At 41.4% G+C, this 12184-nt stretch overlaps 1 protein-coding gene across 3 annotated transcripts in view; it reads left to right on the forward strand.

Moving 5' to 3' along the window:
• The window catches only part of dab1a (DAB adaptor protein 1a), a 221073-nt gene that overhangs the window by 77513 nt on the left and 131376 nt on the right, over positions 1 to 12184 (forward strand). The window contains exon 1 of one of the 3 annotated variants that reach the window (XM_077534767.1): positions 4233 to 4249. The exons of the other annotated variants lie outside the window; for them this stretch is intronic. The gene's annotated coding sequence lies outside the window, so the exon portion shown is untranslated. Of the gene's footprint in view, positions 1 to 4232; positions 4250 to 12184 lie in introns of those variants that run through there. 3 annotated transcript variants of the gene reach the window in all.

The raw sequence follows: 12184 nt of genomic DNA on the forward strand, positions 1-12184 counted from the left end.
TGTTTTACTGGATTCTGACTTGGATTTTGCAAGATCCACATTATATTATGTTCTATTGATATAAAAACATGGAACCTACCAAAAGAAAGATTAGTCTTTTTTTTTTTTTCATCAGGAAAAAAAGTACATTTCTATCTGTTTCCATTTTGTAGCAATTAGCATTGCTACTAAGTTTTACTTAGATTTATTCACAAATCTGTTTAGAATTGTGGGCAAATTAGCTCGTTTGCAACATGGCCCTGGTTGATCTCTTATACTCTGCTGCCACCTGCTGGCCGTTTTTGTAATTACTACCATTGCTTCACCCGTTCTTTACAGTTGAGAGGATGCATCAAAGCCTTCTGTATGTTCTAGCATTAAAAAAAAAAAAAAAAAAAAAAAAAAAGTATAAATATGTTTTTGGGACCATGGCATTACAGTATTTGTTAAAATAGAACATTTTTATACATTTTTGGGCGCAAATGACTTAATTATTTCCATTGAGATAAGCTACAACAAATATTAAATACATTTTAATTAATTAATTTTAGTTTACAAAGAAACATTTATTCAATAAATATTGCAGGTCTTTTGATAGTACAAATACTCGGTAGACTGGATGAAAACCCCTCAGAAATTCCCAGTGGCGAGTTTGAAAACTATTACGTACAATTACATATTAATCAACTATGATTGAGCATGTGCTTTGTCTTTTTCTAATTGCGTATTTCTTTCCTCTTCCCTGTGGATCCTCCAGACCAGGTCAGTAAATCACTGTATGCCTTTTTCTAAAACCTTTAAAGAGAGTTAATATTGTCTTTGTCGGGTCATTTTTCTTTCCATAGGTTAGTGGTTGAAATCCAGAATGTTTTTGCCTTTTGGGGATTACGTGGCGCGTCAGTGTTGCTGGAAGTACAAAGTACATTTTCTGGACCAAGAGAAAAGTGTCATATTTCAATCAAGTTTGTATGTAAAGGCAGAGAACTCGGTTTTATCGATGATCAAACGAAGAAGAAAGATTCGAGTTTCTTCTTTCATCAGAAAAAAAGTATATTTCTATCTGTTTCCATTTTGCAGCAATTAGCATTAGAATATCGCTAACTTTCATTATACACAAAACGGCTTTTTTTTTATTTTTTTTATTTTTTTATTTTTATTTTTTTTAAATTGGCCCTGGTTGATCTTTCTTGAGCTTTCTTGAGCGTTGGGAGATCTTTCATTGTAACTTTAACATCAGCTGGCAGGCGATGAATGTTTGTTGTTCATATGTTTTGTATGCTTTTGCGTCTGTCTGTCTGAATCATGTATGGCATCTTCCCCCCTCCACACCCCCGCTTCGTCCTCGCTTCTCATTCTGTCATTTTTTTGGTGCCGGATGCAAATATTTGAAAATCAATCAGGCTTCATTTGAATGTTTGATGACGCCTTGTTCGGTGTACTTAGCGCTCAGGGAAACGCCTGTCAAACATTCAGGCGGCATCAAATACATTTGAGGGCGTGCATTTTGTCTTCTGGCAGCTCGCCTCCGAGGATTGAAGCGTTTTATTGATCTGGTGCCAGATGATGTGTGGAAATCTGATCATCCACAGCGCCAGCGTCGCGGCGCTGTCGTACAAAAAAAAACCTCGTAGCTCTCGTTTAATTCTTTGCGTGATTTGTGAGCGGGTTTGAATTGTGCTGTCTGAGGACATCAACAAGTGTGGAATCCACGAGTCGAACCAGCAAGCCGAGTGCGACCGTGTATTTGTTTGCAAACGGAATTGGCAAGATGGCGGCCACATGGTGCGTACGAGAATGTTAGCTCTCATCACACTGAGCGAGCCTCCAGCCAACATGTCTCCCGCTGGTCCGCACTCAGCGTGCAGCTTTTTTCTTTTTTTTCTTTTTTTTTATTACCATGTTTTCATCTCCATCCCTGTGACGGTTGTCGTGAGTGGATTGCTGCATCGTGGATCTAATGATCCTCGTTTTGGTTTGATTTGTTCCAATTAGGAGACCAGAAAAAAAACATGCAGTAGATCCCAGGACTCTGCCAAGGATTTGTGGTCTTCAGATCAACACAAAGAACAGAATATCTATCTGTCTGTCTAATCTAGCCTCCATTCCACCATATAACCAACTAAATATCAAATTTATTGATACCCTAGATCTTCATTATTCATTGAATATGCTTCGACTTCTTCATCTCGCAGTACCTCCTTGTCATATATATATATATATATATAAAATGATCAGAGGCTAATGCTTCCTTATTAGTATTATTGGCACTTCAGTTATGGACGAGTGTCGCTCTTTCATTCTGTAATGGAGATCCTGGCGTTGACGTCACGCGTCCCAAAATGGCCGTTAGCATCTGCTACTTTGCGTAAACAGCAAACGCCGCACTTGAACAATGATCGACAGCTGTTGCGGACCAGCTGCCACAACGAGAAGAGGCAAGAAGAATCAATACGTAGCCAATGCTGCACTTTGTACAGATGCTAACTGTTAGCATACGCAAAATGTGGCGGGGGGGGGAGGATAATCTGTTTTGTTCTTTTGTGCTGCTACGGTTTAATAGATATTACGCGGTTGAATTTGATAACTGACCAACACAAAGAAGACTTTTTTTTTTTTTTTTTATGGAATAAAGTGGCCGATTTAGCAGCTAACATGCTAACGTACCTAAGTAACACAGACGTCAAACTTTGATGGTATTTGGAGCACACATAAAAGGGAACTAAATCCGGATTGTACAAACTTGTCAAGCATTTGCATGATCAGATTTGTGCGATCTCTATTGGCACTTTGGTTTCCCCCCAAGTTCCTTCCCTATGGGCACTGTGGGTGTTTTCTTGTGGTTGTCAAGACATCATCTTGTCAGCACTCCAGATGAAAAGAAAAAACATACTTGAGATAGTCTTGAAGAGCACTCATTTAAATCTCGTTAACACACTAGGAGGTCTCCTGCTGAGATGGAGAAGCACACATATACACCCACCCACACGTACGCTGTCCTAAAAGCAATCTTTTACAAACTCACTCTCCACAATTAAATTAGAAGTCAACCTTAAACATTTCATGACAAATATTTTATATGTGACCTCACTAGTCTAAACTTGTCCTTCTGATTCATGTTGTTTTAGTGGAATATGAATTTAGCAGCAAAATCCATCTGTTTTTAATCCATCTCAGGGGGCGGCCATTTTGGCCCTTGCTGTCGACCAATGATGACATCAGTGTCGCTCAGGTTAACAGCCAATCACAGCTCACCTGTTTTCTGTTTTTTAGTCGTCTAATGTCACATCAAGGTGCGACACAGTAAATTAGGTCACCATTTACTCATTCATTTTGTTCTTGTAGACATCATTAAAGATTCACGCAGGAATCCAAGCAGTCTCTTCCCAGCACCACCCGAGTGAGACACACATTATTTATGCGTCGCTGTTTGCTGGATGTTTCCATATGCAGGTAGATGACTGAATTATTACATCACTACTGCAACACGCAGAGTGAAGTCAGAACAATCAATATTGCCCTACTTTTTGCATTGAAAAGTCTTTTATTGTCGTTAGTTGCAATTAGAGTAGATGTTAGTCGGTTTTTGGTGGTCAGTATCAGCGTTTGACGTTATTGTAGTTGTTTTCAAATGATTTTAGTGGGACATTATATACAAATATAGTCCTAAAATTTACTGTATTACAATCAAAATGGACTCATTTTGTGCTCATTTTGCCCATTTTCAGGGCTCCTTCAAAGACAAACTCCTTTTGTCCACTTGCTACCAAAATTATATACCAGACAGGACGACGACACTACATTCACAAGTGTGACCATTTAATGTGGGTGGAGCTTAATGAGGAGTCTCAGAAAGTTTGAAAATATTTGGTCCCCATCACCAATTTTACCCATCAATACCAAATTTGGTGGACCTATCATAATTAGACACAAAAAGGGCCTGTGTCTGTGATAAAAGAGGAAGTCAGCCATTTTGTTTTGAAGGAGACATTTTGGGTGCATTCCATTGCTCATACTTAGTTGGACTCTGATGGAGACGTCAGCAGAGATTCCAGACAGATGGAGGACACAAAATTGCTAAGACTTTTTGCCTCCACCATCCACAGCATGTACAACCGGAGCATGGCGTCGCTAGTTTCACCGTTCAGCATAGAATGAGGAGGACAGGTCCACGGAAAAACGTCTGAAGCAGCCATTTTGGGTGAACTCCAGGGCTCATACTTTGACAAACTCCTCCTGGGAATTCGTCCAACTGAGCCACAATTGGATGCAGGTATGCTTGACAGATGGGCGTTGCAACGTTTTGAAGCTTTTCTACCAACGTAGCCTTCAAAGTTGGATGATAACAAAGAAAGGGTGTGCGAGTGCTCTTGTTTTGTTTTTGCCTGTCTTGTTTTTTAAACAACGTGTGACATTAATTACTATGAATGCACACACGTCGTATACACTTAAAGGACTTAGCATATACACTCTTCTATCATTTCCATGATTGTAATGGGGTGAACAAAACTTAACGTCTTGACTCAGCTTTATTATTCTCCCTTGGCCTGTTGTTATTATGCTTGGGCGACCATTTTAAACACGCGCGCAAGGCAAAGCAAACACGTAAAGGTCACTTTCTTCCTTCCATTGCGAGCTTGCTTTTTTTTTTTTTTTTTTTAATCCCATAATTTAGCCCATATCTGCCGCAATGCATTGCCAAAGCTGCGAGACGGCACCGCCACCTTCGTGTCCTCTATTGTTTCCACATCCTGCAAACAATTCAATCCGGCTAATTGCCGCTGTCTGTCTTGTAGCGCCCGGCACGCCGTCAGTCATCGGCGCTTAGGGAGGATTGTGGGAAGTGAAGAAAGATGCGGCGTAGGTGTGAGGTGGGCGGGTTGGCGGTCTGCAGCACGCTGAGATAGAAGCATCGCCGCAAGGTCGTATTTAGATTCCGATTGCGGCCGTTTTCGGATCAATTGGATCATCTTTCTCGGTTGCAGAGCCACCTGAATGTGTTTGATCCATTAACTCATTCACTGCCATTGACGGCTAAACACGTCGTATATCCATTTTTCCTATGCTGGCAGTGAATGAGTTAGCTAAGTGCTAATCCATTGCTGGCTGTTTCGGCTATTTTTACATCACGCACAAGGCCAAATATTAGCTCCAATGTAAAGCACAGCTCGTATTAATTCCTCGTGCGGATGGACCTGATGGCGTGGCCAGTCTTTGTGAGTCAAACTGTATCCATTTGTGTTTGTTGAAATGGTTACAGACGGCGTCACATATGCAAGTACACCGATGCCTTGACACACATGCTCGCCTCAAGTGTGTGTCAGTGTGTGTTTGTGTTTTTTCTGCATGGCAAACAGTCACACGGAGATGTGGGGGAGGGGGGTGGTCAGGGGAGAGCGCTAATTCATGCTAATGCATGCAAATAAGCGTGACATGCGGCTCCGTCCACATTGGTTCCATGCAAATGCTCTTTTGCCAAACAAGCGTGTTGGACGGAGGCCCCACTTAACAGGCTTCTAGCCCCGCCCCCTCCCCTCAGACAGTATCCCACTCTGTTTCCGTTGCTTTACTCATTGTTCCTTAATCCTAGAACCACTCTCCAACACTTTCCTCTGTCAGAGAGGCCTGGAAAGCACTGAAAGGAATTTCCTCAGTTTGATTAGACTTCAAACTTTTGAAATGATGCTCACAGTTTGACGCCAAGCTCCGCCCACATTATTTGACATAGACCAAAAAGTTTGACGATTTAGTGTCGGCCATCTGTTGAGGATACCTGCTTTTGATTGGGGCTCATGTTAGAAAATTTCTCTAACCGAAGTGCCAGTTATGGAATTTTCCCAAAATGGTGGCTTTTAATCAAAATGGCTGACTTCCTGTTTACTTTCATGCATATACTGTAGGTCCTTGAGACTTTTTTTTTGTGTCTATTTTATTTAAAGTCTTCTGAATTCTGAATATTGTCACTCTATGTAACTCATATCAGGGTTTTTTTTTTGTAAATTAATTTTTGTGCTTTAATGCACCACTTATGTTAAATGGTTTATTTGAAAATGCCTTACAATTGAGCGTAATCGATAGAATAATCAATTCTAAAAATATTCAAGCGTAAAAGCCCTACCCAAAATATATCTCACTTGCAGACTTCATTCCCTTCCCCATAAAAAGACGGACCACATGGCTGCTTGCCAAGTTGAGGTAGTGAGACCCTCGCTCTCATTTTCTCGCTCACCATGCTTGAATCCTCTTTTCTGCCCCTGTCACGCATACGCTCTCCCCTCCGCGTACGTCTTTGAATAGAAGTCATAAAGCCCTCCCCCGTTCGCCGTCGACCCCCGTGACGCACCGCCGCCATCCCAGCAGGAAACCAACCTCAAAGTCACCCAGCTGCCTTTGTCTGCATAGTTAAACAAGTTGGTTGGATTTGTTTGGAAAAATACCTCAAGGGTCAAGATGTAGCAAATGTTGTCACCCCCGATTTTTACTGACATTAGCCTGTTTTGAGGGGGCGGATCTGTCTCTTACAAATTGAGACAACCTTTCTACTGCTGTGTTAATAGTGAGAGCGGCTTTTATTACAATGAGGTCTGGGTTGGGGCCAGCTTGTGGGAAAATGACTTCAATTTTCACTGGTGAATGAAGTAGCCAAATTACAAAACTTGTAATTTGGATGGGTGGATGGATGGATGGATGGATGGATGGATGGATGGAAGGAATAATGGATGGTTGGGTGGATGGAATACAGGATGGATGGGTGGGTGGTGATGGATGGAACACAGGATGGTTGGATGGATGGATGGATGGGTGGATGATGGATGGAACACAGGATGGTTGGATGGATGGATGGATGGGTGGATGATGGATGGAACACAGGATGGTTGGATGGATAGAATGCAGGATGGATGATGGATAGATAGAATCCGGGATAGATGGGTAGATGGATGGATGAAATTCTGGATGGGTGGATGGATGGAATACTGGATGGCTGGATGGATGATGTATGGATGGATGGAATGCAGGATGGATGGATGGATGGATGGAATACTGGATGGCTGGATGGATGGAAGGAATAATGGATGGTTGGGTGGATAGAATGCAGGATGGATGGTGGATAGATAGAATACGGGATAGATGGGTGGGTGGGTGGATGGATGGATGGATGGATGGATGGATGGATGGAATGCAGGATGGATGGATGGATGGATGGAATGCAGGATGAATAGATGGATGGATGGATGGATGGATGGACAGAATACAATACAGATGGAACGATGGATGGATGGAATACTGGATAGATGGATGGATGGATGGATGTAATGCAGGATGGAATAGATGGATGGATGGATGCATGGATGGATGGATGGATGAAAACAGATGGATGGATGGAGGGATGATGGATGGATGGATGGAATGCAGGATGAATAGATAGATAGATGAATGCAATGCAGGATGGATGGAATACAAGGTATATGGGTTGAGCAATCAGGGGAGGGGCAAGATAGCAACGGGCACAACAACCGCCATATCAATAACAGTAGTAGTCCCACGTCAGCAACAACAGTGATACTAATTTAGTTGCTGAATGAATAAGAGAGAGTGCATCTTCAATAGGATGACTCGGGGCGAGTGTCCCGGCTCGGCTGCGAGCTGTCGTCTCACTCCTCTGTGGCGTTTTGACTAATACGCTTCTCTCTCCTGCAAGTGCAAGCAATGCAATACGGCTAAGTAATATCCCTCTGCTGGGTAGTGCGGCCTGTCAGCAAAAAAAAAAAAGGAAAAAAAAGGATGAGTTGATGTCTGCAACCCGGTGCGTTTGTGCGTGCGTGCTCGTCAGACTGCAGGTGAAGCCGTTAGAGCGCCGCCGAGCAGGGAAAGGAGTTCGCCAAACGCTATTAGCATTTGGGGGGGCCAGTCGGTGGCACGGTTGACTGTGTCTTCGCCATGTGGAAACGGGCGGGGGAGGAAGGGAGTGACAGAATCACAGAGTGCCGTGAATGCACAAGAATTCATCTCTGTGGCACCGATGCAGAAACAAAGAGTATTTTCAAATTGTTTCAAGAAACGTTTGCTCCCCATTTGCACGTCATAAAGAACAGGAAAAAAAATAACTGGAGTGAAAACATGTTGCTGGTCAAGCTCCAGTTTTTGAAATAATTAGAGGTTCTCAAATACTCACACTTGGTACTTAAATACCCTGTAACGTGAGTTCAGACTGAAAACTATGTAGCACTCAGTTTTGCAGCTATTGTGTCAAACTTTTTTTCAGCATTTGTTTTGCTAAAAAAAAAAAAAACAAAAAAAAAAAAACACGTGATGCACTTCGTACTCCAACATGAGTCTCCTCTCCTCTATATAAGAACTTGAATTTGCCTTTGTTGGTAACAATAATTGCGGCCCGCATTTAGCAAGGTAATTATGCCTACGCCACGAAAATGCATCTTAAGAGTACCTTGTTGTCAGCTGTGAGTGTGCGCATGTCCCGCGGAGAAAGGAATAAGAGCAAGAAGAGGAGATTTGACATTTTCTTAATGTTTTTAAATCATACTTTTGTTAATGTCGAGGATTTGAGGCTGGTTTGGCCACTTTAGAGCGCCTCGTTGTCAGCCACAAGTGTGTGCACGTTACACGATGAAAGGAAGAAGGGCGGAGAAGGATATTATTTATTTTTCAATGTCTTAACTTGACAGCCTGGGGCTTCAGACTGGCATGACCGATTTAGAGCGCCTCATTGTTGGCAGCGAGTGCGCACAGTGGTGGAAGAGCGAAAAATGGAATTTAAATGCAGATGTATAGATATATAAAAACAGATTTTGGCGGCAGCGTAATTTTTTCTCATTCATCTCAGCGGAGTTAAAGAAGTAACGTCGAGACCGATGCGAAAGCCCGGAAGTGATGGAGTGATGCATTTTGGGAAGTCTGAGTTCCGCCACTTGCATTATTGATGCGTCGAGGATCGCACGTCGTCGCCGAGATTCGCAAGCCTGTCCTTTTGTGCAAGGCGGTGAAGTGTGTAGACGTGGATTTGTGTGAGCGTGTGCGGGTATGCTGTCGCGGTCACACAATTCCCACGCGAGCGCCAGCTGCCAACACCTGCATCTCGGCGAGTGTTGGCACCAGTCTGACGCTCGCACGGGAACGCCGCCGCACCACACTCAGGTATGACATCATACTAGAGCTCAGTTCAGCTGTGTAACCAGTAGTGACAAATAACATGGGAACACCAGTCGGACGACTTCATTCATGTATAAATGTTTTTTTGTAGATATGTCTATCATGAGTGGATGCACAAAAAAAGTCCATTTGAACACAGGAAGTCTGCCATTTTGTTTCAATTTGTGAGGTTCGTTTTAGCCGTTAGTTGCAGTTGTCCTTCAATATATGGCTTGATATAAGCATTTAAGTCTAGGTTAGATATCTGATATCTTTTTTATTTTATTATTTTTTTTTATTTTTATTTTTTTTAATGATCATAGACTCTTAGAGCATTTCAGCTTATTATGCGTGAAAATTAACTAATTTTTAGGATTTACAAACTAAGTAAGAAATAAAAGACAAATATTCTTAAAACAAGATGAAAAATCTTAGAAATTCTGCTCTTGTATAGTAAATAATTCTCATAACAAGATCAATAAAACTTTATGGCTTTATATAAGTATTTAAGTCTAGGTTAGATAGCTTAAATTTGCAGCGTTTAAAACATGGCCTCAGCATTTTTTGCCACAAGTGGACGTACTTTGGATTAGTCCTCCTTGTATAATTGCAAATAATATTGCTTTTGTTATGGGCCCATTTGAATACAGTTTAGCAATGCGAGTCGCTTTTAACGAGAGCGCGGCGTTTAGTTCCTCGATGAGAGAACACCAACTGTTTCTGTTAAGTCAATTTTGCCTCGATAAAGTGTATTAACAGGCGGACAAGATGGGCGCTTATTTACTACATCTCAGATGTCTCGTGGGGTTTCATTCAGGGCCCCAAGCTATGTTTGTGTTTCTGTGTGTGCTAGATGAGACTTTATACGTTTTTTTTTTGTGTACAAGCCATTGAAAGGTCAACGTTTTCACATGTCCCCTTTGAAAGCACCCTTACAGTCGGTGAGTTGCAGATTATTCAACGTGTTAAAACTCATCATTATCCTTCACCGTGGCTTCTTGCTCCTTTTTACGGCTTTGACCTTAAAGCGCCGCCGCCATCGAGATGACACACGCCCTCACCCTTCAGCTTGTTTTTTTATTTTTTATTTTTTTCCCCCCTCTCTCTCCCCCTCGCCGCTTTTATGGCACGCCGTGATCCGAGCATTTCCATTTCAGCGGGAGTCACTTTGAACTTTTCGTGGCAATTTGTTCCTCTGGGCCTTTTTCGTGTGTAATGACGTATGGGTAAGATTAAAAACAAAAAAAAGAGAGTTGGTCTAGATCCATGCGGAGCGCCATCCCAGATGCAGGGATCGATGGCGGAGCCTCTCAAGCTTTCCACAGTCGAGATGATAATGGTAAGCCGTTATCATCCTCCTTGTTTTCCCACTTGCTCCAGTTTGCTGGGAAAACAACACGGCCCGGTTATATGTTTTAACCACTGGTTAAGTAGATGTAACCGACCGACGTGATGAAAAGTTACGCACACGCTCGACCGATTTAGCAGTAATACAATACCAAGTCTCATGCTGAGTCAAAAGAGAAACAATAAAAATGTGTTTTTTTAAAGATTAGTTCTAAAAATGGACAGAGGAGGGGGCTTGCCCAACATTTAGTGGGAGGTGATTCCAAAGAGAGGATGTTTGCGTTCACGTCAATAATCAAACACCACTTCATAGCTGCTAATTATTTCATTTAAATATAATACGGTAACAATTTTTTTTTAATTCATTTTAATTTAAAACAGTAATTACAAATATTTGTAATAATTGCAAATAGATTAAAAGTACACACATATTAGATGTAAATACAAAAACAAGACAAATAATTCAAAACTATTCTATCAAAATATTACCCAAAAAATCAGTCAAAAATAGACATATAGACAAAAACCCCCACAAAATATTCACTGAAAATGCAAACAGAAAAAAATTATAATGAAATTATAATGAATTAAAAAAAATAAATAAAAATAAATAATTTCACAAAAACTCCTAAATTGAATTGAATAAACGGAATTTTCTTCGTCAGCAGAAAACTTCTTCAAGCTTGTGTGAGTGAGTGGGGAAAAAAAAAAAAAAAATCCGTATGGTGTCAAGTTGCCGTGGGAGTGACGTCATGAAGCTGACAAATTCGCCCGGCCCCGTCTGGCGCCAGTGAGTGACACGCCCACCGCCATCCCCCGCTCTGTGATTGGCTGGAGGGTCAAACATCTGTCTGTCCACAGAAACGTCCCGCTGTTGACAAAACAAACACAAAATAGCAAAATACAGGCTTGTGTTTAGGAAAAAAAATCACCACCACACATTAACAGAAGCCCAGATTCAGTGTCGATTCAGAAGGAATTCATGGTTATACGTTGTGTATTTATAAAGTGCATTTACCTGAGTGAAAACCGAAGACCCTGCCTTTAAACTTCCATCACTTTTTTTCAATAACAGTATCAAAGCAGAAAGTTCACAAACAAATTGATTATAATGGATTTGTCTGTATTATATCAGAAAATAGGCAAAAATATTGAGTAAAAGCTAGAATAGTTTTTTTCATTTTTTTTTTCCATGTAGGACTGTAGAAATCGGATATTTACTGTTGAGAAGATGAAATCAGAAGATTTGGACAGGTTTGAGTTAATTAAAGTGATTAATTGATTATTGTCGACTGATTTATTCATTGATTAGTAGTCAAGTAATCGTTTGTTCTTCCTTTCGGACACCAAAGTTAGACTTTACACAGATCAGATTGGCTGGATCAGACCCGCAGATATTTTTTATTTTTATGTTTTGGGACATCCCAATCAGCAAATAAGCAAATGAATTGTTTTGGCAAATTGATCGGCGATGAGTTATCTTGTTTGTTTTTTGTAACTCACCAGGATGGCAGACCAGTCAGCAGTTAGCACTACCATAAAGCCTTTTGTGGATTGAGCCAATAAGCTGTGCAGTGCCTCGTCGACGGCTGATTAATGGCCTCACATGTCCTTGCCTGTGTATTAATTAGCGAGGCGGATGCGAAGTGGAGGTCTCAGACGGATGTTCGCTCGCTTTGCATTGTGATATATTTGCTCCCGCACGCGCACACGT

This window comes from Festucalex cinctus, chromosome 10, assembly GCF_051991245.1.
Source record: "Festucalex cinctus isolate MCC-2025b chromosome 10, RoL_Fcin_1.0, whole genome shotgun sequence".
In the NCBI taxonomy this organism is placed as follows: Eukaryota; Metazoa; Chordata; class Actinopteri; order Syngnathiformes; family Syngnathidae; genus Festucalex; species Festucalex cinctus.